A 6,964-nucleotide genomic window follows, 5' to 3' on the forward strand; every position below is an offset into this window, starting at 1 on the left:
TGGAATAACCGTTTCACAAATGATATCGGATATGTTCCTTACGTCGTAACTACAATCCCCCTTCCCTTTCATGAATGTGACCTACCGAATTAGACTATTTACCGGATTTGTTATTACATAAACAACACGACGGGTGCCACATGTGGAGCAGGATCTGCTTACCCTTCCGGAGCACCTGAGATCACCCCTAGTTTTTTGGTGGGTTTCGTGTTGTTTATTTTTTAGTTTTCTATGTTGTGTCGTGTGTGACGTTGTTTGTTTGTCTTTTTCATTTTTAACCATGGCGTTGTCAGTTGTTTTAAATTTATGAGTTTGACTGTCCTTTTGGTATCTTTCGTCCCTCTTTTATCTTTGTACGCTAAAGTTTTTTCTGGTTAAACTACAATTAAGATAATCTGAACGTCTGTTCCTTCAATCTTCGTTAGAATGGCTGACTTGAGATGACATTTTTCATTCCGATTAAGCTCTTTTTTTCATGGTCACCATCATGAATTGGTTGAAGATTAAATGTATTTTTTATCTATAGATTGCACTTTGTAAATACAGCTGTTTCTCAAAACAGGCCTCTTTTGGAGACATAGACAATTAATCTTGTTGACATACTGGTTCCCAGTAATGCCCTCTGTGTTCCATCTCACAGAGACATAACTTGGCAATGTTACCAGTAAATAAACATGTGCATGTTGTTTACATTGAAATCTGTGGTAACCTTTCATTCGAGATAGGGGTAGTTAAGAAAGTTAGTGTTAGTTTAAACTCTGAGAAGTTCAGGGCATATAAACGTTGAAAATATGCCGCACAGCCCTATATTTTGACCTTTGAAAAAAATTGTGGTGTATATGAACATTCAATTCTAGGATAAGATTTTTTTAAAAACATCATAGTAAAAGTGGTACAGTTTTAGCCGTAAAAGGATTTCCTATGGGAAATTGCATTGTCAATATTTACAGAAATGCAACCTTTAGATGCCATTACAGTTGTCTGATCGGAAATTTAACAAATTGTTTTCTATTCCCGATTGTGAAATTACTATCCAGTGTGAATTCGCGTAGATATCAGGAGATGATGACTATTTAGACGAACACAGTCTCGCTACTTGTGGAGTTCATGATATTCCCACAGTTTATGTGTGTTGCCTTGATTTATCTCTCTGTAACCATTTGAGAGATTCGCCTTATATTGTAATGTATCATATTTATTTATAATTTTTATTACAATCTTACATTGGATATATTCATAAAACAAACACATCTGCAATCGACTATAGATAATGTGATAATGTGATGACCGTAATAATATATCACTAGTACAATTTCTGCTTTAAATTACTATAGACGAAGAGATAAAGGTTCATAAAATAGATGGAGCAAAAAATGCAAATTATCTAATTGTACTCTGCATTCTTCCTGATTGCCAAAACCCTTCACTGACATATTAAAGTGGAATTTCAACCTTTCAAAGTCTACACTGTTTATTTTTGATTAATCAAAAGGTTATCTATATTTAGTATTGTTGGCCTTATATGATTTGTTTGTATAAATTTCCAAAATATAATTAAGTGTTGCTATAGATACGTGTCTGAAAATCTGAGTTGGGTTTCTTTTCAAATTCTTCACATTTTTAGATTTTGAGGTTGCAATGAGTATACTACCTCACCATCCCTTTTGTCATATAGCCTTCCGTCTGTTTTCTAATCAATCCATGACTTAAATGTTTGTGTTTGATCGTTCTGTAAAAGAAATTTTAATCATAAGTTATTATAACTATTAAATTCAAATTGATAAGTTAAATACACAGTGATTTGCTGGGATCGTAGTTTAACCAATGTCTTACTCAATGCAAAGACTCTTACAAGATGTTTGATACCCGCGGTATATTGCAGTATGTGAAAAGACTAGGTATAATATATGTTACCTTTTCAGTAAGCAATTCAAACTAGAGGCCCTAAAGAGCCTGTGTCGCCCACTTTGGTATATGTGCATATCAAACAGAGGTCACAGATGGATTCATGACAATATTGTGTTTTGGTGATGGTGATGTGTTTGTAGATCTTACCTTACTGAACATTTTTGCTGCTTAGAATGATATATATCTATAATGAACTTGGCCCAGTAGTTTCAAAGGAAAATATTTTGTAAAAATTTACAAAAAACATAATTAATGAAAGTTGGTAAAAAAAATGACTATAAAGGGCTATAAATCCTTCATGGGTCAATTGATCATTTTGGTCATGTTGACTTATTTGTAGATCTTACTTTGCTATACATTATTGCTGTTTACAGTTTATCTTTTAATATAATTGTAGATAATAACCAAAAACGGCAAAATTGTCTTAAAATTACCAATTCAGTGGTAGCAGTCCAACAACGGGTTGCCTGATTGGTCTGAAATTTCAGGGCAGCTAGATCTTGACCGTATGAACAAATTTACCTCCGTCAGATTTGCTCTAAATCCTTTGGTTTCAGAGATATGAGCCCAAACCCCTATGTTCTATTTTAAGCCATGTCAGCCATCTTGGTTCGAAGGCGGGGTCATCGGACACATTTTTTAAACAAGATACCCTAATGATGGTTGTGACCAAGTTTGGTTAAAATTGTCTCAGCAATTTCAGAGAAGAGTTTTGTATAAAGATCACAAAAATTTACGAAAAAGTGTTAACAATTGACTATAAAGGGCAATAACTCATTAAGGGGTCAACTGACAAGTTTGATCATGCAGACTTGTTTCTATTCACAGTTTATCTCTCTTTATAATAATATTCAAGATGATAATCAAAAACGGCAAAATTTCCTTAAAATTACCTATTTAGGGGCAGCAACCCAAGAACGGGTTGTCTGGTTTGTCTGAAAATTTCAGGGCAGATAGATCTCAACCTGATTAACTCAGATTTGCTCTAAATGCTTTGGTTACAGATATAGAAAAAAACTTCCTTTTACCCCTATGTTCTTTTTTTTGCGATATCAGCCATCTTGGTTGGTTGACCGGGTCATCAGACTCATTTTTTAAACTAGATACCCCAATGATTATGGCCAAGTTTGGTTAACTTTAACTGAGTAGTTTCAGAGGAGAAGATTTTTGTAAGAGTTAACGACGGACGACGACGACGATGACGACGGACGACGGACGCCAAGTGATGAGAAAAGCTCACTTGGCCCTTTGAGCCAGGTGAGCTAAAAATGACTGATCAATTCAAATCACAGTTCCTAAGTATCACCGAATACCCAATTTGCAACTATTTTGTAAAAAGAGCAACTGAGGTCTTGCATGTTTTCTGTAAGACTAAACAGTGTGTATCTCTACAAGTCGTCCTCATTAAGAAGCTTTCAACATAGCTTGATATACTCAGTTATTCACATAACGGTCAAATAATATATGAATGGATGAATTATCCAGTAAAAAATGTCAATACGATGAAAACGTCAAATGCGACAACCACAACAAGTCAATTTTTAAAAATGAACAAAAGGAATATGTCAAAGGCATCCATTTCATTCAAAATGCAGTGGAAGTACGGAATATTGTCAAATTGTGCGTAAGATGAAGATATAAAATAGGCCGTATGTTGACATTTACCTGTTAACCTTTTATACATTGTGACTTGGATGGAGAGTTGTTTCATTGGCACTAATACCACATCTTCTTATTTATATTGAAATTTGAAGTTTGATCAAAATGAAAAAGAAATACCAGTAAATAAATATTAAAGAAAATGAAGTGCATCAAAATAGTGGATACCATATTCACGTTAGCTATTTATTATTTTATCCTAAATTACTTATCTAGAAGATTTTCTTATGTATTCTGATGAAACACCACGAGTAAATCACGTTTTGTGATTAATATAGATGGACATGAAAACACTGCACACGATATCAATACAGTCATGTACAAGGTTACTTAGTACTTATTGTTCACATGGCACCGGTAAATAGTTATCAAAGGTACCAGGCTAGTAATTTAAAACACCAGACGTGCGTTTCGTCTACATAAGACTCATCAGTGACGCTCAAATAAAAATAGTTGGAAAGCCAAACAAGTAAAAAGTTAAAGAGCATTTATGATCTAAAATTCCCAAAAGTTGCGCCAAATACGTCTAAGGATATATATGTCTGGGATAAGACATACTTCTCAGCGATTTACCAGATGACGATCAAATGAAAAGTCATGTCTGAGAGAACAAAATCTTTATACACTATAATCCATGGTGGGTACATACAAATTAATTTTATGATTTAAGACTAGAATCGATACCCTTACCACCAAACTGACTAGCACCACTCTTAAGTAAACTGAAATGTTACAAATATTTTAAATCTTAATTTGGACTTACTTAAGGACCTTTTACAATCCTGAACACACACAACATAATTCATCAGAAGAAGTATCACCAAATTGAGATAAAAAAAATGCTTTAAATAAATCAAAGATTGAATTGAGATGAAATGTTCTACTGGCAATCTTCTTAATCTTCTTTATTGAGACCGCGCTCCGATGAATAAATCGACAAGATAACAAGAAGAAAAGCACACTTGGTTTCTATAAGAATGCCGATTGTATGATGAAAACGCGCCCAAACGTATCAAAAACTGTGTCCATCAAAAAATCTAGGATCCTGATAAAAACTTGGTGCTTGAATCAGATCACTTTGTTACACAATGTAATGTACCCTTTACAAAAACAAGAAGTTGACATATACATTGGCCTTCTGGAAATTCTGTCAACCTGTCTCTGAATCTAAAATGGGTTATACTTAAGTAAAGATAATGGAAGTCAATATCATCTTATTTTTATACTATTGATACCTTTTACTGGGCGCTTTTTAACGACCTTTACTAGCGGATAAGCCCTTTTGTTTTGGTAAGATATTTTGGTATGTTGCCTATTTTGATGTAGTTTACTTCCTTCCCAACGGCTGCTTTCATAGCCAGGTTGTTCAGCTGTGCAACCCGCTAACCACGAGGATGAAGTACTAGTAGATAAGTCTCGGACATAATAATAACGATGAAAGGAAGCATTATCAAACTGTAAGATAGTGAAATGGCGGTCCATTATCTAACACTCAGGATACAGCTCTCTGACGTTAGTCGGCATAAACTTCTTCAATCCATAACGTGTTTTTGGAGTGTATGCTGAACGGGTATTTACACAAGCAAGAATGTAAACTGTACAGAGCTGGAATGGTTTCTGTCACTGAAAGTTGTAAGTCGATGAGTCATCCATAAGTAAACCAACATCGTAGATAGCGGGTAAAGAGGAGCTGACCGAGCACGTCCTTCAGTTGTTATGACTGAGGCGTGACTTGATTTGTGATGATGTGTTGATATCTAATCATGTAAGAATACAGGTTATAACTAGATTCGCAAACTCACACACACACAATTTTAGTTGGGTTTGTATCTACGAAACAGTAATATACTTGTCATGGCGATAAATCAGGTGTTTAAGGATGTATACCTCTGAAGAGTCAAAATTTTCCAGGAATAAACTTTCTTTCTTAACCTGATTTTTGGGTTTATAATACTGTAAAAAAATAATTGGTGAAGAAAACATTATATGGTGGAGCACTTCTTTTTTAGCTACAGCCCCTTGAAAGTACCCAATTTTGATGATTTTTCATCAATTTATACCTATTTTGGGGATATTATCGTGAAAAAAATCAGTTCCACAATTAACTTTTTTTCATACTTTCAATTAAGATGAAGTGAACCAATCTTAATAAAAAACAGGTAAGTGTTACTTAAAAAAGTTGTATCATATGTTAATGCTTTTTTTGTGTCAAATCCACCATGCTGTCGATTTTGTAAATTTGTGATTTTTTTTCTGTGTTTTTAGAACAAAATGCATATTTTTTCAATTTCTTTGTTATAAATGATTGAAAAAAATCATATCTAAGAAGTTTGAAAACAAAAAAAGGGATATGGGATGTACATGTTTCTGGTAAAATCATTTCCTCATCCATTTTCTCAAAATTTTGGCTAAAAAGACTGACTTGGTTGGTAATAAAATTTAAAAAATTGATTACTCAAAAACTAGTCATTGTAAATACACATTTTTTCACAGAGTTAAGTTTGATTATAACATTTTATAAATTCATTAATATTTCCTCTTGTGTCACATATTTTGGAAACATTTTGGGGAGAACCTGGTATTCCTCTCCTCATATGCATACCCCACCTCAACCAATGGACAACGCATTTAAGCCTTGCAACATGATGCGTTTCTTTTTTTTTTCTTTCTTATATCTATATGCCGCATCGGAGCATTAACACTACCCACATTTGATCGTAGCTTTACATAAAATCAACAAGACAATCAAATATCAACAGTCAATGAAGGTAGGACAATACCAAGACCAAATAAAGGCGAGCAATCCTTTAATATAACGTAAACAACACATTACGCACGCAACTTAAGTTTGGGGAATACAAAGTCTTCCCTCATTAAAAACAGAATAAGTGTCATATAAAAATCTGGTTAAATCATCTTCCTAGCTAATATTTAAAGAATGCGTCAATTAATATTTGATTTAAATGTGTTATGACGAAACCGCCATAGCTGAAAAAAATATTAGATGGAATCCAATGTATAGTTATCCAAGAACCTTGTTTGTGTGACTTTGAGTGTGACACAATTAATCCCCTAGGGATGTTATTGTTGCTTTTTTTTTTGCTGCTTTTTTCTTATGTGCTTGTGTTGTTAGCTTTAAAAAAAATAAGTTAATTAGACTTTATCCTGATAAGATATAGTCAAAAGTATTTAAACATAATGTCTGATGAGCTCTTCTACGAATAAAATGAATTTTATGAGCTCCTTCTATATAGCTGAGTTTTATAATTTCCATTCATGACGTTTAATACAGAAATGGTGACTAAGCCGACTTTAATGAAGATGCCGTTATTTATTTGTGCCATGAATTTATGATAGATTAAAAAAATTGAGAAAAACATTTGAAATTTCTAATAAT

The sequence above is a fragment of the Mytilus galloprovincialis genome, chromosome 3 (genome assembly GCF_965363235.1).
Source record: "Mytilus galloprovincialis chromosome 3, xbMytGall1.hap1.1, whole genome shotgun sequence".
Taxonomy (NCBI): Eukaryota; Metazoa; Mollusca; class Bivalvia; order Mytilida; family Mytilidae; genus Mytilus; species Mytilus galloprovincialis.